Source organism: Pelophylax lessonae (assembly GCF_965119305.1).
Source record: "Pelophylax lessonae genome assembly, chromosome: 4".
Classification (NCBI taxonomy): Eukaryota; Metazoa; Chordata; class Amphibia; order Anura; family Ranidae; genus Pelophylax; species Pelophylax lessonae.
The window spans coordinates 167,771,744-167,794,878 of NC_138771.1; the positions used below are offsets into that span (position 1 = coordinate 167,771,744).

Consider the following 23,135-nt stretch of genomic DNA (forward strand, 5'->3'; position numbering starts at 1 on the left):
AAAAACAAAGTGATTGAACTGATGACACCCCTGTTAAAGGACCCTAATACCTATAGGCACAAGTTGACAGACTTCCAATTTGAATGTTTTAAGCTGCAGTTGTGATGATCTAATGTATATGGAGCACCAACAGACACTGTCAGTCAAGGTTCATGTACGAGAATAGCAGTTGGAGAGGTTAAAATTGTTTTTGGATCACTGTTGGTAATAACCTTGTGCCAAAGGTGTCTGCAGAAGGCCTCCCTTATCCCTGCCATAAGCCTGAACATGTTTTTTGAAAAGTTGATGGCTGCGCTGGACTGACCTACTCGATACAGGGTCTGTGGGTGGGTGGTAGGTAAGAGAGGGTCACTTGGGGGAATTAACTCCCAATTAATCTGGGCCGACTGGATGAAAAAAGGCAGTGGACCCTTGTTAAGGGGTCTGACCTGAACATGACTGGTCTACCGGGGTCACCATTTTAAGGGGGTGCAGGCTGGGAAGTAACCTGAAGCTGGTGGAATGCTATGCTTGCATGACTATCCTCTACTGTCTTTGGCCAGATTAACGTTTAGTATACACTTATTTATTTATTACAGGCACTAAATTTTACGCAGCGATTTACACACATATTGTATGTTTACATCAGTTCCTGCCCTCAAGGAACTTACAATCTAAGGTCGCTAACCCACATTCATACACACACATGCTAGAGCCAATGTAGACAGAAGCCAATTAACCTACCAGCATGTCTTTGAAGTGTGGAAGAAAACTGGACCACCCGGAAGAAACCCACGGAGGCACAGGGAGAACATGCTTTTACTGTTTAGGTACTGTTCTTCTGTGTATTTCCACTGTAAGTACCGGCTCGGCTCTACTCAGCCCTGCTTGGCCCTGCTTGGCCCGGTTTGGTTTTCCACTGCATGGTACCGCATGGTACGGTGTTGGAACGGTTCGGTACGGTTTGGTATGGTTTGCTTTTCCACTAAAGTAGTACTAAAGTAAGTGGGTGGGATAACAACGATTCTCTGACCAATCAGTGGCTAGTAGTGACTGCATGCAAAGGATTGTGGGATATGGTACCGGTATGGTACCTCTTGGAACCACAATCGAGGTGGTACTGTTTTAGAGGAGCTGTACCGTTCGGTTCCATGTAGTGGAAAAGCGCCGCCGTACCGTACCGAACCATTCCTACACCATACCATGCGGTACCAGCAGTGGAAAAGCACAAAAGCGAGTCGAACCGTTCGGTTCCATGCAGTGGAAAAGCCCCATATGTGATTGGTTCATGTCAAGAAAGGCATGTTTATGTAACAGTACCCCTAAGTGGCGACCCTTGGCACCCCAGATGTTTTGAAACTACATTTCCCATGATGCTCAACTATCCTGCAGAGTGCATGAGCATCATGGGAAATGTAGTTCCAAGACATCTAGAATGCCAAAATTCACCATCACTGCCCTAGGTCGTAAAAAAATTTTTTTGAAAATGTCACTTTAGCTAATAATGTAGCGTTATATCTACAATAACTACCAATAGTAAAAAAAGAAATGAATGGTTTAATCTTTATTCAGCTATGAACAAACTGTAAACCCCCCCCCCCCCACCAAAAAAAATAAAATAAAAAAAGAGCCCCAGCATATAAATACTGCTGGAATCCCAGGAGCAGAACAAGATGGACATGTTCTGCTTGTATTACCAGCACCTTTATATGATTGTTTTTCTCCTAATACAAATATACAGTCTTCCTGCATTTGCTTTTATCTGATGAGAACTGTGATGTTGAAAAAAAAAAAAAAAAAAAAAGCAAACCTGATAAACAACGGAATAGAATAAAAGTGGAAGGATGCTCTGTGTCTCTATTATAGCGTAGAGCATACAAGGCAGGCGCCAGCGCTGCGCTCCCCAGGCTCCGGCTGCCCACCGTGACATGAAGCTGACTTCTGACACCTGGTAATAAGACCAATAAGGAGAAAAGTGGGAGCTAGTCCTGTGAAGAAGGAGGGAAAGTTAGTGAAAGGCGTGCTGTGTTGTAGATGACTTTGTGTCGACCTTTGTTGGAAATGGCCTATGCATGCAGCATAATGGTCTCCTTGCAGAGAGGGAAATGGCTTAGTGCTATCACCATCGCCATAGCAACCATCGGAGTCCCCATCTAGCAGAGAGAAATGAGTTATGAAAAGGCTTGAGTGAAGAAGGGATTAAAACATGATCCCAGGGACAGCATGTCAATCAAAAGCAGCCTAGAAATTACACTTCTCCAGGTTCGGATTTCTCCGCTGTTTGTTTAGATGGATGTTACTAGAAAGTGATCAAATTAGAAGAATTCTTTTGCTGCATCTTTCCCTACCCCTCTGTCTATGTATCTTTCTTATATATACATATATATATATGTGAGAGACCCCCTTATATAGAGGTGGGCTGAATATTCTAGAACAGGCGTGCGGAATAGCCTTTCCCGCCTGCACTGCGCCGTTCTTTTAAAGGGGCAGCATCACCATATTAACTAAACATTTATCACTATCCTTATAACAATTTTTTTTTTGTTTATTTCCTCTTTTTTAAACAACACTGACATTTTTCAGCCGCATCCCCTGCCCCATGTCCGTGGGCGCTAATTCTTGCGCCCACTTTCCTTCTTTTCAATGCATGCAAGACATGCTGTGATTAAGACAAGGAAAGGGATAATCAGCATTCAGAGTGACATCCAAAAATTGGTATTCCTTTTTTGAAAAGACAAATACAACGCTGTAAAAACATCCTATGCGTTTTGGATGTTAGCCCTGAGCCATGACAAAGGACTAACGTCTGAAACGCGTAGGTTGTTTGTACAGCGTTGTACATTTGTCTTTTCAATAAAGGAATACCATTTTTTGGATGTCATCCTGAGTCGACCATCCCTTTCCTTACTCTTAGGCTGGCCATACATTATACAATTTTCTTACAATTTTCTGTACAATTTTCTTTAGATTTACCTTCAACTATGTAGTACAAAGGCCATAAGGCCAGTGCGGATATATATCCTATATGGTGGAATAAGCTGAGCCTCAATGGATACACCAAACGCCTTCAGCAGCCCCAATCCATTAAACTGAACTCCTCACATGTAGCACCGGACTTCCCATGTTTGACATGTAAACAAATAAATGGCTAATAGTGCATTATCCTTAACCACTTTAAGGCCGGTAGGATTTGCCCCCTTAATGACCAGGCCCTATTTTGCGATCCGGCACTGCATTGTTTTAATGGTCAATTGCGCGGTCGTGCAACGCTGTACCTAAACAAAATTTACGGTCTTTTTCCCCCCACAAACAGAGCTTTCTTTTGGTGGTATTTGATCACCTGTGCGATTTTTTTTTTTGCGCTATAAACAAAAAAAGAGCGACAATTTTGAAAATAAACAAAAAAAAAACAATATTTTTTACATATATACTATATGACATTCTCAAAAAAATATTTAAAAATTAAAGTCTTTTAAAATTTAAGCCAATTTGTTTTCTGCTACATACTTTATGTATTTTTACGCACATAAGTGTATTTTGATTGGTTTGCGCAAAATTTATTGCGTCTACTAACTACGGGAAAGATTTATGTCATTTCTATTGGTTTTTTTTATACTAGTAATGGCGGCGATCTGCGATTTTATTGTAGGACTGCGACATTGCAGCGGACAGATCCGACCCCTGACTGACATTTTTGACACTTTTGGGGGGACCAGTGACACTTATACAGTAATCAGTGCTATAAATATGCACTGTTACTGTAAAAATGACACAGGCAGGGAAGGGGTTAACCCTATGGGTGTTCAAGGGGTTAAATGTGAGCCTAGGGGGAGTGATTCTAACTGGGGGGCGTGGCTTCTGAAATGACCATAGAGAGATGTGATCCTATATAGAAGGATCACATGAGCTCTGTGATCATTTCAGGGAGAAGGATGGTCGGCTGTGTTTACAACAGCCGACCGTCCTTCTCTCTCAGCGGGGAATGATCGAGAGTATCAGGCGGCAATTGGAGCTGCCTGACCCATGCATCGGCTTCCTCGCTGAGAGAGAAGGACGGTCGGCTGTTGTAAACAGTGCCGGCACGCGTTCGCCCCCTAGCCTCCTGAGAGCGAGCAAGGTTAGACCTACGTTGTTTTACCCAGGTGCGGCTGCCTGCCGCAGTAAATCTGTGGTAGAGGGTCGTTAAGTGGTTAAAACTATTTATTCGAGAAATACATTGCACTTACATGAAGATGGAAATATTCTGGCATTGGAACCCAAATAAGGACAGGAGAGCCCGGCTGCCTTTGGTGTGAACCAGGCACGATGCGGCTGCTCCACCCAATGCGTTTCCCCTCAGAAGACGTCAACTGGGATTGGAAGACGATTGGATACAATGGAAAGTGTTGTTTAGTTTTGACCTCCTATTATATGGTTTTTGGTAAATCCCAAAAAAAATTGTACAAGAAAATTGAACATGTATGGCCAGCCTTAGACTCCATTCACACCTGAGCGTATCGTTTTCAGGCGTTTGTTTGGGCATTTTCAGGCTTTTTTTGGGCATTTTCAGGTGTTTTTTTGGGCTTTTTTTTTTATATATAAGCGTTTTTTCAGGCATTTTTTGTAGGTGTTTGGAGGCAGGCATTGACATCTAACAAAAAGCCTGTAATCTGCCAAAAAAGAAGTTCATATACTTTTTTGAGCTTTGGGCGTTTTGCTTCAGATGACAAAACGCTCACATGTTAACAGGGGCCATAGAAATGAATGGGAATTTGCTTGTTGGGCTTTTTGAGACTTCAGAGATGAGCGTTTTACAAGCTGAAGAACGCTCAGGTGTGAACAGGGCCTAATACTTTGGAGGTGTCGGCAGCCTCAAGGTCTGAGCACCAGGCGGAGCTGTTATGTGGGAAGGTTGTAGCGCTTACACATCTGTTTTCCTTTGATGCTGTGATTGGAGGAGGGGAAATTGTGATGTTCATATCCCGTACAGTACAGTCAACACTGAACTTATCGACGCTGAAATATACAATTCTAGCAGGAGTACACAGATCAAAGAGGGTGGCTCACTCTGCAGCTCATCGATTCACAAAACATCTCGCATTCTTTTTTAATGAATGCAAGACATGCTCTGATAGGAGGAGGGGCGATTGTGACATTCATCCCCCACGTACAATACTATTAATGCCAAACATCTTATGCTTAGCCACTCTTGCCGACCGCTCACTCGAGCTCTACTGCGACAAAGTGGTTAGTTCCCGTCCAGCGACGTAGACCTACGTTGCTGGACTCCTCCCCTTGTGGGCGGCGCACGCGCGCCACTGGAGGCTCGCTTCCACTGTATTCAGTCACAGCGGGAGTCAGGCCATCGTCGGGGAATCGAGTCTGGAGATCCGCCCGCTTGTGTAAACAAAGCGGGCGGATCTCCTAAGTGACAAACAGTGACAGGTTGCAGGGTTCAGCATAGCTGAACCTGCGATCTGTCCCTATGTCACTCAGTCACCTCCCCCCACACATGTTAGTAAGCACCAGGCATACATTAACCCCTCCCTCTCCAATAAAATTATCCCCTTCCCTGCCAGTGTCATTTTTACAGTAACAGTGCATATTTATAGCACTGATTACTGTAGTAATGTCACTGGTACCCCCAAAAGTGTCAAAAATGTCAGTCAAGGGTCCGATCTGTCCGCCGCAATGTCGCAGTCCCGCAAAAAAAATCGCAGATCGCCGCCATTACTCGTTAAAAAAAAAAAAATGACAGAAATCTTTTCCCTTAGCAATAACATTTGCGCAAACCAATCAAAATACGCTTATTGGGATTTTTGTTTACCAAACATAGGTAGCAAAAAACAAATTGGCCAAAAAGTTTAAAAAAATTTGATTTTTACATTTTTTTGGGGGGGAATTTCATATAAAAAAAATGTGAAAAATATTGTTATTTTTTCAAAATTTATGCTCTTTTTTTGTTTATAGCGCAAAAAGTAAAAATCGCACATATGATCAAATACCACCAAAAGAAAGCTCTGTTTGTGGGAAAAAAAGGACGTAAATTTCGTTTGGGTACCGCGTCGCACGACCGCGCAATAGTCAGTTAAAGTCGCGAAAAGTGGCCTGGACGTAAGACAGCAAAATCCTCCGGTGGTAAAGTGGTTAAACATCCAATTCCAGTTGAAATACACAGATCACAGAGTGTTATTGATTCACAAAACATTTTGCATTATTCTCAATGCATACTGTGATAGGAGGAGGGGAGATTGTGATGCTCATTCTCCACATACAATACTATCAATGGCAAGCATCCCATGCTGAAACAAACAATTCCAGTTGGTGTACACCGATCATATAGGGTCACTCTGTGTGCATGTCATCCAGTCTGTAAACCTCATGTTTTCTTTGCAATGAATGTCATGATCTCCTCTCCTCCAATCACAGCATGGTTTACATTCACTGAAAAGAATCAAGTGACCCACTGTGATTTAGATACTCTAGCTGGAATTATAAGAATGTTCAGTGTTGACAGTGCTGTATGGGGGTAATGAAAGTTAGGGTATTACATAATACAGTAGCGGCCACACACTGCACAATCTTTATTAGTGTTCATTGATTTTTTACAAATCAAACAACCAAAAATTGTTTTTTTAAGGAGTTCATCTTTAAAGATTTCCTATTCTAAGATGCAGTTGCACTAATCAGAATCCCCCTTGTGCTCATCTAACTTCAACAGAGGGAATTCTGACTGGTTGCCAGTCCCCACTTAAAGTTCATGTATACCCAATCAGTAAAATCTTATATAAGCTTTGACATGTTTTTGTAGTTTCAAAAATCAGTTTCAATATTTCTAATTGTACAGTCATCTTTAATCTAGTACCTAGTGATCCCACCAAGAAGGTCCTTGTTCTGCCACTCCCTGTTATAGGGTGACAATGCTCAGCTCCTGTCTTTATACAGGCATGTTTAAGGCTCTGCTCACATATGCTGCTACCGCAGTTCACAGCAGGGGGTCCGGTGCGCCCCTGTTCACCGATTCAGGTGTGAATCAGGCCTGAATATTTGCTGGCATTCACACCTGAATCGGAACCAAAGACGCACAGGACCCTTTTTAAATGTGGACTGCACAAACCACGGATCTGTGTGAACTGGCTCTATTGAGAGCCGGTCACTCTACTGTCATGCCAATTGGATTCCTGGAAATCCGCATCCGATTCGCATATGTGTGAACCCATCCTAACTGTTATTGCCATTGGAAATCTTGCCTTGACAAATGATTTGCTGCTGCTGAAGTGCATGTATAAAAAAAGAAGTGACTGCAAAGAGGCGGCAGGGGATTAGCAGTTCTGATATTCAGGGAAGGATAAAAAAAGGTAAGCGAGTACTTTGATAAAATAAAATAAATACATGCAATTGTTTAGGATACGCACTGATTGTCATTGAGTTGGGGTTAAGTCCAACTCCAGGGATTAAAATAATTTTACCCTTGCAGTGGGACCCCTTAATTGCATTAGTTAAATGCTTAATGGGGTTGATTTACTAAAACTGAAGAGTGGAATATCTGGTGCAGCTCTGAATAAAAACCAATCAGCTTCCAGGTTTTATTGTCAAAGCCTAATTGAACAATCTGAAGTTAGAAGCTGATTTATTGGCTGCCATGCACAGCTGCACCAGATTTTGCACCCTCCAGTTTTAGTAAATCAACCCCAATATGTCAAGGGCTGCCAGAAAAAGGAGCGATACTTCCATGCTCTAGCAAGCTCTCTCCATCAATGCGACCAGCCCCAGTATGCAGCTTGAGGCTGCTCTACACCAGTTGCACACCTGCCCCCAGGGGAGGACTGGGCCAGGGGGCAGGGGGGCAATTGCCCCCGTAAAAAGGCTGCACCAATTCTGCCACAGTCATGCCTAAAGGATTCCTGGAGAAGAGAAGTAAAAAGTCCCTGCCGCTGACCTACTGAGTGCGACAAGGACAAAGCGCAGGACTCCCCCCAGCATGGATGGAGTAAACTGTGTCTGAGCAGAGGCCGGTTCCATGCCCCAATGGAGACTCTTCTGCCCTGGCCATCCCCAACCAAGCTGACCCAGCACCCCCCAACCTCCCCCTGCTGGCAAGGTTGGGAACCCAGATTCAGCCGGTAAGTAGAAAGTATCTTGATCAGGGCTTCAGCTTGGAATGGGTGTCAGGGGAAGGATTGGGAGAGTAGGAGGGGGGGGGGGGTGAGGAAAAGTGGGAGGGGGCTGAGTCGCTGCACCATGGGCCTCTGGTTTGTACTTGCCCCCAGGGCCGAAAGTTGTGAGTCTGCTCCTGCCTGCCCCTACAATGTACAATACTGGGTAAGAGCCCTGTATTGTACATCATGACGCAGAGGGATCGCCCACACACTGGAGCTTTGGGTAGAAGATGAGAGAGAGTGGGAGCCAACCGGAATGGGGGTGTAAGGTAAGTAGTGCCGGGACAAGGTCACCCAGTGCCCAGGGCAAAGATGTCAAACTGCGCCTCCCCTTCCTATAGGGTTAGGGTCAAGGCGCCCCCATCACTGTGCTCAGGGCAGCCATCCCTCCTGCCCACCCCTTGTCCCAGCTCTGAAGGTAAGTAATGCTGCTTGTTACTGTACCCCAAAAGCAAAATGAGCATGTAACCCTTGCACTAGGGATGGGAATACTGCAAGGGTAGTTTTTTTCCAGTTTTTGGAGTTTGACTTTAAGAATAAGACCTCTTTCCATGTGTGTTCTATCTATCTATCTATCTATCTATCTATCTATCTATCTATCTATCTATCTATCTATCTATCTATCTATCTATCTATCTATCTATCTATCTATCTATCTATCTAATGTAAATACATAATAGAACAGAGTGTTAGTGTCCTATGATTGAATGTGGTGATGGAGCAGCTGTAATATTCCAGGCATGGCTTGTATGATCTAAGCAGACATGCCATATCAGTAGCCTTCTGTTGTAGACTCCCCAAAGTTTTACTGTTTGAACACTTTGAGCCTGTATGGCAGCGATGGCTCCTGTCAGCACTAACATTTCTCACTAATAAGCAACACATTTGGAGTCCAGGCCTCCTTTTCCCATTGCTACATCCCATTAACATCAACATCAACTTCTGTCCATATTAGCTCAGGCTCCTTTTTTTCCTCCTGTCTCCACAGCTTGTTTAACACTGACTTATAAAGTCCTTTTCCTCTGTCATCCTCCACACAAGCTCCAGCTCCTAGGTGCACAGAATAGTTAACCAAATTGCCTTGACCCCTCTGCTATTTGATAGTTGCCTCTTTGACACTCATTTAGAAGTTCGCAGCAGTAGAGCAGACACGGGACAAGTCCAGCCTGAAACTGAAGCCCTATGAAAGGAGGAGATCAGGAGAACCTGATAGCTGGAAACTTGCGCTCTCCAAAGGCTTTCTGGACATTTTAGATCAGCTCAGGACTCCTTGGAGCGCCAGCAAGTCTCCAGCCAGGGTGTAAACTTTAAATGTTAGCTATTTGTTCCAGGGATTGCAATAAAACTCAATCTTTCTTTTGTTACATTTTAACCTCTCTCCTTTTTTTTTTTTTCTTCCACTAACAGCCACCCTCCCAAGGATGGGCGAACCAAGGCATGCATTGTTTAGGGTACCTGAATATATACTGTGTGTGTATATGTGTATATATATATATATATATATATATATATATATATATAAATACATAAATATATGAACATATATATATATATATATATATATATATATATATATTGAAATGTAAATGTAATATATATAGTACATAATATATATTTATATATATATGTATATATATATATTTGTGGTGTGGGTCTGATAAGTATATAAACTGGATTCATATTACTTGGATTTGGATTATGTATTTCTTATAATAAGGTTTATTTTCCCTGGTGAGGAAGAATGAGATTCCCTTCAAAAGCTAAATTCAATGAAGTAAACATATATGAATCGCTTGCCTATTACTGTAGTTGCATACAGAGCTGATCACGTGACTACTCCAATTCTGAATATTAAGAAAGGACTACACATCCCTGCAGGAAGTATAAGTATTTCTAACATGTGCTGACTATATATATATATATATATATATATATATATATATAGATAGATAGATAGATAGATAGATAGATAGATAGATAGATAGATAGATAGATAGATAGATAGATAGATAGATAGATAGATAGATAGATAGATACTCCTATTGGATACCTCATTACATTATATATATATATATATATATATATATATATATATATATATATATATATATATATATATATATACATATACTTATATTATGTATAATATATTATTATATAATTACAAAATATATATTTTATTATATTTATTGTAAAATATATATAAATAATATATATATATTAATATATATATATATCATGGATACATGTATGTGTGAGTGGGATATCTATCTGTCTATCTATACATATATATATACACAGTTTTGTTGAAGGAATACAGGTATGTGTACTGATATCTATCTATCTATCTATCTATCTATCTATCTATCTATCTATCTATCTATCTATCTATCTATCTATCTATCTATCTATCTCTCTCTCTCTCTCTCTTTCTCTCTCTCTCTCTCTCTCTCTCTCTCTCTCTCTCTCTCTCTATCTATCTATCTATACACATTTGTGTTACATGAATATAGGTATGTGTGCTGATATGTATATAATATTTATTTATTTACTCATCCAGCTTCCTGTTGGCAGCCTGTTGCCATTGCTCATTCTATACTAATAACCATGAAATTAGGTTTTGCAACAGTGTGTAAATTTTCTACACACACTTGTATTCATCTTAGCTCTCCATATTGCATGTGAATATCTGTGCATAATTGGTATCACAAAGGTAGAAAAAAAAAATAATAATAATAATAATCATTATTATTATTAATATTAGTAGTAGTAGAAGTAGTAGTAGTAGTATTAGTAGTAGTAGTAGTAGTAGTAGCAGTAGTTATATCATCATGGTTGTGGTCATTCTGTACACTACTACTTTTTGGCAATCCTATTTAGCCCTGGCAGTGTTCTCATAAAGCATCCATTGTGTAGGCGGTGAGGTCTCCAACTACCGGCCTGAAAAGAGATAAGATATGAAAGGACTACATTAGCACAGTGTCATATTATAGATCAAATGTGACAATGATATACAAAATGGTTGCAAGACAAAAGGAAGACTTGGAGATGTTCATCTACTAATTACAGCTGCAAATATTATGCAAATGTCAGTGTGCAGTGAAAGGCATAGACAAGGATGGAGATAATGCGGCAAAGCCGAGCGTTCATGTGAAGGTGGGAAGTTGGGATCGGCTCCTCTGTGTCTCACTTGTGTTCCCTTCTACCCAGCAGAGTTTTTTTTTTCTACTGGTATATCAAGAAGAGATTAGAATCTCTATTCAAGTCACTGGCCTGGATTTAAGATATGAGCATCATTTATCTTTGTATATGAAATGTCCCTGAGCAGTTCCCCTCTAATTAAAAAGCTGCTACACATGTACAGAGCGTATGAGCAGCACAGAGGCATACCCCCATTATATCATCCATATTATAATGGGCTCTGGAATCCAAACACACATTCCTCCATGTAGAGGTAAAGTTTAGTAAATGGCTTTCTTAAACCGAAATGCCTGCTTCATGTGGGTCTGCACAAAGCATACAGATATATTGTATAATATATATTTTAATCATTATTTCTATTTGGCTGTTATGCATTTGCAGGTATTCATTTAGTAGCAACACAATCTGCTTAAACTATATACAGTTATCCACATCATACAACCAGAACTGAACTGTCAATGCAAACCCTAAATAAACGACATTTCCTTTGCTAGAGCAATTGTCATTTTAAATAAAATCAACACCAATAATAAAATGTACTTTATTTTCACACTTGTTGGTTATCAGTGACACTTCCTGCCCATGTTCAGGTTGGCTTTTCTGATGGTGACTACAGCAGAACTTGCCTGTCCATTGTGCCAGCATGGCTGTTTGTAGTGAAATAGGGTGATAGGGTGACTGACAACACAATCGAGGGGTAGAAGGTAGTCATTTTATAGCTGGAAGTCCCTGAGCAATGACCATTCTGGCAGGATCATCAAGTGGTATTTGAATGAAAGCTAGAGATTTAAAAATAATAACAATGAGCATACATTAACATGTTAAAGATGTATAAAATGTTAATTATTGAGCTTACATATGATTCCAATCTGATGATTGCTATGGATATTTATTATTAAAAACGAGCTTGGCATCCACCTTGTTGTTTAACCCATTGTTCTGTGTGAGCTGTAATTTTTGCCAAAACAAACACTACTCTTCTATGCAAATCAATGGGAGGATTTGTAGTAATACATACGTTTTATAAAAAAAAATCTAAAAAGGCATCTAAACCAAGGAAAAAAAAAAAAAAAAGAAATGTAGCTTAGCTTTCCTTTGATGTACTGGCTGAAATTGTTTCTTCTTTTACACTTTTTTCTTTAATTTCATCTGGTGATCCAGCCAGAAACACATCTCCTGTCCTAGGATGACAACTGTTCTGTATCTAGGAGGAGCAGTGTTGTCATCCTAGGAAGGGAGTGTACCAGGACTATATAACACCTTCCTCTCTCTCTCTTTGTAGTCAATGGAGATAGCTGAGAACAATGCTAACTGACAATTGTCCACATATTAGGACAGTACAGGAAGTTATCACCTTACAAGATTTCTGCCTGGATGAACAGATATTTTTGCACTTGTCAAGCAGATATAACAAAATGCTTTAAATTGTATATTTAACAGACCATAGAGGAGCAAATAGGAGACATTTACTGTAAGAGTTTACATACACTTTTTATTTTTATGCTTATTATGTGGGTATATTTAGCCCATTAATTTTATGGAACAGCCCTACATAAAACAATTTGTAATGTCCATCTTCTATCTCTAATCCCTTCCACGTTCATTGGAATAGCTGTCCAGTAGGTTTTAAAACTGTGCTGTGTAAGGTCAGAGCAGGGTAGCGAGCAATATAGAGGAGAGGCAGGCAGCCCAGCTAATGATGTCAGTCACTCTTTGGAATACACAAGCCTTTGTTAGATAAGAGGGAATATTCCATCTACATTCACATGTCCCTGCTAGCCACTAGAAAGACAACACTGAATGTAAATGGAACTAGATCAAGATTATCTGGCAAGGGCTAAAAAGTGATGAATCTGAAGTTTATTGAAAGGAAAGAAAAGTGCATTTCACATCATGATACAGTATTCAGGCACCAGGAGGAAGGATTTGACTCGATCCTGTCTGCAGAACTATTCCCTTAAAACCATCAAGAGATACAATTACCGACTGGACAAAAATACTAATCTCTGTTCGACAAATAAAAAAAAAGACACTTTATCCCCTGAAGTATATTTAGATGGTGAGATACCCATAGGCACCACTTAGCAGCCTATGACTCATTAGATAAAGTCATTAATTCCTTCAAATAAATGAAAAAAAAAAAAAAAAAAAAAAAAAACCTAAGTCTACTCCACCAGAAATTACATCAACATGTTAAAGCTTATTCACAATAGCTAATGTCCATAATAATTATTTACCTGTATCTATTTCTTCTATGCATTAGGCGTAATGCGTTTTATTCATGCTCCTTTGAATTACCCTGGAGCTGATCCTTAAGTCTGTTAAAAAAACAAAAAAGCATAAAAACAAAAATCAACTTATTTATTAAACCAACATGAAATATATATATATATATTATATATATAATATAGTGTGTTCTAGAACTATATGACACCTTCCTCTCTTTTTGTAGTTAATATATATGTGTGCGATATATATTACATATATACATATATATATATATATATATATATATATATATATATATATATATATATATATATATATATATATATACATATATATATATATATATATATATATATATATATATATATACCTATTGGATACCTCATTACATTGGTGAAGCACATTAACATGTATAGATCTATATCTATTTATCTATCTATCTATCTATCTATCTATCTATCTATCTATCTATCTATCTATCAATCTATCTATCTATCCATCTATCGTCGAGATATATATATATATATATATATATATATATATATATATATATGAGTGTATAGATATCTATACATCTATATCTTGGACCTGGTACCCTGAGATATATATATATATATATATATATATATATATATATATATATATATATATGTATATATATATATATATATATATATATATATATATATATATATATATATATATATATATATATATATATATATATATATATACATACATACACCTATATATAACGTTGCTGATCTTGCAGTGTATTTAGAAGGCCAGAATGACACGCTATTTATTATCTTTATAATTAGGGGCATTTGAGGAAAGATTAATAGCGAGTGTTTAATCGATTTGGCAGGCGGAGAGGTGAATGGCTGGTATTAATGCGGAGTGCTGGCTGAATCTCGACATGAAGAATAATGCTGGGGTGCCCCTGATAGAAGTCGGGGGGACATGGAGGCTTTGCAAGGAGTAGATGCGGTTTGGGGTCGATCTTGTTAATTTCAGCTTGAAATTGACACACTAATTACACAGCGCTATGGTAAACCTGCAAGAAAGCGAGATTATAGCCAGACCCTTATCAGATTTGCCTGTTATTTTCCCAATTAAAACTCTAAAGGCAATTTCATTGCCCCCCGGATGAAAAAAAAATAAAATAAAAAAAAAATAACCCCCTCTTATGCTTATTTTTTTTTATTTTTTTTTTTTTACAAGGCTGGCCATCACTTTCCTACCATCAGATTCATTGTGATGTATTAGATGCAATAAATTATCCCATGTAACAAAACATTGGGAGCTGAAAGGCTGATAATCTGGAAAGCACAGATAAGAATTCATTATTCCAAATCATTATGAATCCGACGTTGCCTGTGACTTCTTCCTTAATCAGCTTCTCTGATCCTGGTTATGTGAGCAGCGCAGATAAGGACACACTCATTTATAATTCTCCACCTCGCCTAATATTTTAAAATAAAGTCAGAGGCAAAGAAATGCTATAAAACACCATCGAGCAGGCTGCGACTGAAAAATCACTTCCATGTTATTATATTCGCTGGAAGATTTAATTAAAAAATCAGCTGCACGTGTTTTATTATTTTTCATATACTTTGCATTATGCATAATTGATATAAATGTGCAAACTGGGAGCAGGATCAGACATGTTATTTAGAGCTTTGTACTGAGGCTTGTATCATTCCGAGTCTCTCCAATGACACCAGGAGGGCTGCCACTGGATTTTGTGAATGATGCAACACGACATCCTCAAGTGTCCCAGGGAATGGTCTGTGTAATCAGAACCACATCTCCCAATATGTTTATCCATAATGGTACGCCACTGTGTCTGTCCGCTGCATGAACAGTGGATGCACAATACATGAATGGATCCAGTTTGTGATGGAACTACAAATACCAGTTTCTCCTACATGGGAGGACATTCACTGCTATCTAGGATTGTTAATCTCTGTTTCTCTCCCCCCTTCCATTTTTCTCTCTTTCTCCCTCTCTACATTTTTTTTTCCTTTCACTCTTTCTCTCTGTGTCTCCCTCCACTGTCTCTCTTGGAAGGGGGGCTTTTTTCTCTCTCCCCTTCTTTCTCTTCTCTTTTTTTGCTTTGCCTCTCCCTCTTCTCTCTCCCCCTCTCTACTTCTTCTCTTTTCTCTCGCTTTTATACTCCATATTCTTTCTTTCTCCCTCTCTATCTCCTCCTCCCTCTGTCTCCCTTTCCCTCATTCTCTGTCTCCCTCTTCTCTCAATTTCATTCTCTCTGTCCCACTCTCCCTCTTCTCTTGCTCCATCATTCCCCCTTTCACTCCTTCTGTGGCCCCTTTTTCCATTTTTTGTTTCCATTCCACTTCCCTCTCTCTCCCATCCTCCCTGTTTCCCTCTCCCTCTCAAACTTCTCTCTCCTCCCTCTCCCCTGTCTTTTCTCTCTCCCTCCCTCGCTGTTTTTATCTCCCCCTTCTCACTCTCCTGTCTCTCTTTCTCACTCTATCTCATTCCCCCTCCCCCCATCATTATCTCCCTCCTGCCTCCCCCCCCCCTCTCTGTCTCCCTCTTCCGCTCCTTTTTCTCTCTCTTCCTCTCTGTCTCATTCTCCCTCCTCTCTCTCCCCCCCCCCCATCCTTCTCTCTCTCCTCTCTCTCTCTCTTTCTCTCTCTCTCTCTCTCCCTCCCTGTTTCCCTCTTCATCTCCCCTCTCCTCTTTCTCTCCTGCCTCTCTGTCTCATTCTCCATCCTCTCTCTCTCCTTCATTCTCTCTCCCTCCTGCATCTCTCTCCCTCTCTGTCTCCTTCATTCTCTCTCTCCCTCCTGCATCTCTCTCCCTCTCTGTCTCCTTCTCCCTGTTTTCTCAATGCTCCCCACCCCTGTCTTACTCTCCCTTTTCTCTCTCTCCCTCTATCTTCCTATCTCTCATTTATTGTCTCCTTCTCCCCTTTCTCTCTCTCTACCTCTCTTTCTCTCTCCCTCTATCTGCCGCTCTCTCATTTATTGTCTCCCTCTACCTATTCTCTCTCTCCCTCTACCCCCCCCCCCCCATTTATTTTCTCCCTCTCCCCTTTCTCTCTCTCCCTCTAGCTCCCTCTCTCTCATTTGTTGTTTCCCTCTCCCTTTTCTCTCTCTCCATCTCCCCCATTTATTTTCTCCCTCTCCCTTTTCTCTCTCTCCCTCTAGCTCCCTCTATCTCACTCATTTATTGTCTCCCTCTCCCTTTTCTCTCTCTCTCCCTCCCTTCCGCTATCCCTCTATCGCCCTATGCCTCATGTATTGTCTCCCTCTCCCTTTTCTCTCTCCCTCTATCTCCCCCATTTATTTTCTCCCTCTCCCTTTTCTCTCTCTCCCTCTATCTCCCTTGTTTATTGTCTCCTGCTCCCTTTTCTCTCTCTCTCCCTCACTTCATCTATGCCTCTATCTCCCTCTCCCTCATTTATTGTCTCCCTCTACCTTTTCTTTCTCTCCCTCTATCTCCCCCATTTATTTTCTCTCTCTCCCTCTAGCTCCCTCTCTCTCATTTATTGTCTCCCTCTACCTTTTCTCTCTCTCTCTCTCCCTCTATCTCCCCCATTTATTTTCTCCCTCTCCTCTTTCTCTCTCTCCCTCTAGCTCCCTCTCTTTCATGTATTGTCTCCCTCTCCCTTTTCTCTCTCTCCCTCTATCTCCGCCATTTATTTTCTCCCTCTCCCCTTTCTCTCTCTCCCTCTAGCTCCCTCTATCTCACTCATTTATTGTCTCCCTTTCCCTTTTCTCTCTCTCTCCCTCCCTTCCTCTATCCCTCTATCGCCCTCTCCCTGATTTATTTTCTCCCTCTCCCTTTTCTCTCTCTCCCACTATCTCCCTAATTTATTGTCTCCCTCTCCCTTTTCTCTCTCTCCCTCCCTTCCTCTATGCCTCTATCTCCCTCTCCCTCATTTATTGTCTCCCTCTACCTTTTCTCTCTCTCCCTCTATCTCCCCCCATTTATTTTCTCTCTCTCCCTCTAGCTCCCTCTCTCTCTCATTTATTGTCTCCATCTACATTTTCTCTCTCTCCCTCTATCTCCCCCATATATTTTCTCCCTCTCCCCTTTCTCTCTCTCCCACTAGCTCCCTCTCTCTTATTTATTGTCTCCCTCTACCTTTTCTCTCTCTCCCTCTATCTCCCCCATTTATTTTCTCTCTCTCCCTCTAGCTCCCTCTCTCTCATTTATTGTCTCCCTCTACCTTTTCTCTCTCTCCCTCTCTCTCTCCCATTCATTTTCTCCCTCTCCTCTTTCTCTCTCTCTCCCTCTAGCTCTCTCTCTCTCTCTCATGTATTTTCTCCCTCTCCCTTTTCTCTCTCTCCCTCTCTCTCTCCCATTCATTTTCTCCCTCTCCTCTTTCTCTCTCTCCCTCTAGCTCTCTCTCTCTCATGTATTTTCTCCCTCTCCCTTTTCTCTCTCTCCCTCTATCTCCCCCATTTATTTTCTCCCTCTCCCTTTTCTCTTTCTCCCTCTACCCCCTCCCCCCATTTATTTTCTCCCTCTCCCTTTTCTCTCTCTCCCTTCCTCTATCCCTCTATCGCCCTCTCCCTCATTTATTGTCTCCCTTTACCTTTTCTCTCTCTCCATGCCATCTCACATCTCTGCCTCCTTCTTCTCTCTCTCTCTCTCGCTCCCCCTCTGTCTCTCCCTAATTCTTTGTCTACCTTTCCCTTTTTTTTCTCCCTCTGCCTCCTATTCTCTGTCTCCCTCTTTTTCTTTCTCCTTCTCTCTCTCTCTACACACACACACACACACACAAAATAATTCAGCCCATTCCTCCATTGAGAAGAAATAGGATTTAAGCATCTCCATTTGGTGCAGTGAAAGCGAGTCTCTGTACATAGAGGGAAATTCCATGACGACTGGAGCTAAATATTTCTGTGTGTGTGACACAAAGCTGTGACTGATAAGGTGCAGTTACTGCAATAAGCGTTTCCTTTCTTCTGCCTAATACCTTTCTCAGTGTATTAGTCCCAGGCTCCGCCCTATGCAGATATTACTATAGTGGGAAATTGTTTAGTGATAAAATGCTTTTTGTATATAGAAATCATCGTGTTCAGAGCACGGGAGTGAATGGGATTTAAGAGCTTCCTATAGATAAGGCGCTGAAGAAGTAAAATAATACAAGTGAAAATTGGCTTATAGTCCAATGGCAACAACAGTTTTATTTGGCTTTAATCATGGCTGACATTTCTTATTGGATAACATAGTGCTCTGCTGCTTCTAAACGCTGCTTGGAGGCGTTCTGCATATAGGAGTTTAATGCACATGGACGTGTATTTCCTATGGACATTGTCCTTTGACCGGCACAATAGACGGCTGCTTTATTGTTATATAGAACTGGTCACTTGTTCAGAGGAACAGATCTGACTTCTACAGGCACAGAAACATTGAATACAGGCAACACATGGTAAACTCCTCACCTATCCCAGCCTGCATTATAGACAGGGGTTCAATCACCATGCCATTACTATCTTGGCATCAGTGAAGGGGCTCTGTGTCTGGGCTACCTTTTTACTACATAGACTCGTTTGCAGGCTAATTATCTCTAATTTATTACCTTAAGTGAGTTTGTTTTCTAAAGATAGAAGTGATGGGATCACATTACGTTTCGTTACACTCAGAGTCACATTAGAAAGTGAGAGATGTGCCCCCAACGTCAGCAGAAGGCAGGCGCTCACCCAGCTCCATACTGATCCATTACACTGATTTATTAAACATCGGGACCAATGGAAGCCTGCCTGTCTTCTCCTCTACACTGACCACAATGACAGATAATGGACACAACCTACTGTCACTGACCCACTTCATAGCAATCAACACTGCCCAAGCCCCCCCCCCCCCCATATCTGTGCTAGAACTAGTAACTAACCTAGTAGAATTATCTATCTATCTATCTATCTATCTATCTATCTATCTATCTATCTATCTATCTATCTATCTATCTATCTATCTATCTATCTAATATTTATCCATCTTTCTATCTATCTACAGTATATTTCCATCAATATCGTACAGATTTTTCTATAGATATCCTATATATTAGTCCATTATACATCTGTCTATCTTCATATCTTCATCTTAGATCTTTACAGGTATTTTTTTTTTCTGTTATCTCTATCTTTACATTTTTCTAAACGTCAGTCCATTATCTATCTATCTATCTATCTATCTATCTATCTATCTATCTATCTATCTATCTATCTATCTATCTATCTATCTATCTATCTATCTATCTATCTATCTATCTATCTATCTATCTATCTATCTATCTTTCTATCTATCTATTCTGTTTATAGATTTTTCTATAAATATTCTATTTACCAGTCCATTATGCCTATCTTTCTTCATCTTAGCTCTCTATAGCTATCTTTTATATTTCTATTTTCTATATATCTTTATATTTTTCTATTCTATGTGTCAGTCCATTATCTATCTATCTATCTATCTATCTATCTATCTATCTATCTATCTATCTATCTATCTATCTATCTATCTATCTATCTATCTATCTATCTATCTATCTATCTATCTATCTATCTATCTATCTATCTATCTATCTATCTATCTATCTATCTATCTATCTATCTATCTATCTATCTATCCGTCCATCCGTCCGTCCGTCCATCCATCCATCTATCCATCTATCTATCTATCTATCTATCTATCTATCTATCTATCTATCTATCTATCTATCTATCTATCTATCTATCTATCTACTTGTTACCTTACCTAAAGATTTTTCCATACCTAATCTATTTATCAGTCCATTGTATATTTGTCTATCTATTTATCTTTATCTTAGATCTCTATAGCTATGAATCTATCTATCTATCTATTTGTCTATCTATCTATCTATCTATCTATCTATCTATCTATCTATCTATCTATCTATCTATCTATCTATCTATCTATCTATCTATCTATCTATCTATCTATCTATCTATCTATCCATAATCAAATTGTCCTCTTTCTATCTTTCTGTTTTTATATCTATCTCTGGTTATCTACATATGCAAACACAGTAACAAGTACAATGATTATGGAGCATCTACCATATAAAGGACAGCGGTTGAATTTATATCAGTTACCTATATAGATATTGACGGTCTATTATATTTACATTGTCGGTTTCTACCTTAATTTTATTGTGCAGTAGTAATATTAATAACAATAATGATAATAACAGTACTACTACTATTACTACTACTAATAATATTAATAATGTTGCTATGTATGCGGGCATGCAGAGGTCCAGCTGCATGCATCCTGAGTCTAGGAAGACAAAATGTTCTTCTCTGAAAAGTCTAAAGGTGCCAAAACCACAGATTGCTGGCCTGATTAATGGGCAATGTTAGCAAGAATTTAAAATGTAAAGGCAATTTCTGCAAGTTCTACATTCGTTTTCAACACCCAATGTTTACCTTATGCTTATCCGCATGGTGTACTGTATATATAATTAAAATATAAAAAAGACTGTTACTGTCGGTATATGTTTTTATGCATCCATGTATGTATTATATATTTTGTATATCATACATATTTATTTAAATCTCTCTCTCTCTGTATATATGTATATATATATATATATATATATATATATATATATATATATATATATATATATATATATATATATATATATATATATATATCTATCTATCTATATCTATATATATATATATATATATATATATATATATATATATATATATATATATATATATAAACAATAAACCTGATTGATTTTTTACTATTTATTTTTTCCTGTGAGGCATGAATAGTGACTGACTGTGTTGTGTTATATGTTCCTGCCATATGAAGAGTGACAGTGTAGTGCTGCTGGGCAGTGTGATAGGAGGCTCCAGGAGGATCTGACTTGTGGGGAATATTTTGGCTTCCTAATGTGTCCGAATTTTGATGAAAAAGGTTGTTGTGAGCTTCTCATGAGTCCATCAGTCCTCGCCAAAAGTCTTCAAATCTCCCCATCCCACTTTTATTTCTCTAGCTATCAGGCTGATCATACATGTGTTTGGTGAATTGTCATTGCTGTGGGCTGGACCAATAACAAATAGACCCCAAAACTCAATGATAAGTGCTCTGGATCCCACGTGAGGCTTAGCCAGACCTCTGGATGAATCCATGCATATTTCTACGTTGATCCTGAGCCTGTCAGGCATACTTAGCCATTTTCTAGAGATTTGAGAAAAATTGTCGCTATCTCCTGAAGGTGGGGATGTTGTTATATGTGTTGTAATTCAGCAAGCTAAATGGGAAAGCACTAACTAGCTCATAACCTCCACTGTCCTCTGGGCTTGATCTGCTGTACCTTGGCTTCGGAGCAATAAATCACCTCTCCTGCTGGGCAGAACTCAATGTTACTCTATGTGAAGTCTCTAGGATATAGACAGAACCGGGGACAAACAAGAGCTGAAGGTACCACTGTCATCTTCTTTACATTGTACATTTCATACCGGTCCAGGTCCATCTCAACTACACATAATGCCATTTACCCTATTAGATTGCAATGTGGCTCCTATACCTATCATGAGCTATAGTAGTGATAAAATATTCACATACCCGACTATTACATTGCTTTCAATAACTACACCACAAATCCGTTAGCCGTAATTCTAAAACCTTTATCATTGTATTTTACAATCGATCATTATTAATATGTAACGCATCTATCTATGCATCTGCCCATCTAGCTATCGAAATGTAAATATCTGATGATGTATTTGTCTATTTATCTAGTTGTGTAGCTGCTTGTCAATCATTCTAAAATTATTGCTTTTCTCCATAAACGATTGTGTAACCGACATTCAAGCTTGAATGTAATGCTGTACATTAACAGGGGACAGAATTGTGACACCTGTCATTAAATGTTATAAAAATGATAATTATAATTAATAAAAATAACAACAATATTAAATACCTGTCACCTGATCTATCCATCTATCTATCTATCTATCTATCTATCTATCTATCTATCTATCTATCTATCTATCTATCTATCTATCTATCTATCTATCTATCTATCTATCTATCTATCTATCTATCCATCCATCCATCCATCCATCCATCCATCCATCCATCCATCCATCCATCCATCCATCTATCTATCTATCTATCTATCTATCTATCTATCTATCTATCTATCTATCTATCTATCTATCTATCTATCTATCTATCTATCTATCCAGCTATCTGTATCAATTATTTTGGGATCTAAAAGTCTCCTTCATTGCAATAATATACTGACATTTGGTATTTTTCTATCTATTTAGTTTATCTATCATCTATCTATCTAGCTGCATAAACTGCTGGCGCTATAGAAATTCTGAATAATATCTATCTATCTATCTATCTATCTATCTATCTATCTATCTATCTATCTATCTATCTATCTATCTATCTATCTATCTATCTATCTATCTATCTATCTATCTATCTATCTATCTATCTATCCCATATTTATCGGATTTCTATTTAACCATTATAATTGTATATTTTGGATCAGCTTTTTAAATTGTAGCAATTATTGTGTATACAATTTCATTTCTACACAATTGCCCCGACATT

The 23,135-nt window shown here is 39.2% G+C and overlaps 1 protein-coding gene across 4 annotated transcripts in view; it reads left to right on the plus strand.

Moving 5' to 3' along the window:
- The first annotated feature begins 21,553 nt into the window (after nt 1-21,553).
- The window catches only part of GATA3 (GATA binding protein 3), a 49,251-nt gene continuing 47,669 nt past the window's right edge, over nt 21,554-23,135 (plus strand). For 3 of the 4 annotated variants that reach the window (XM_082253089.1, XM_082253093.1, XM_082253091.1), the window contains exon 1: nt 21,567-21,986. The gene's annotated coding sequence lies outside the window, so the exon portion shown is untranslated. Of the gene's footprint in view, nt 21,987-23,135 lie in introns of all 4 variants that reach the window. The other variant, XM_082253094.1, reaches the window with a different exon arrangement.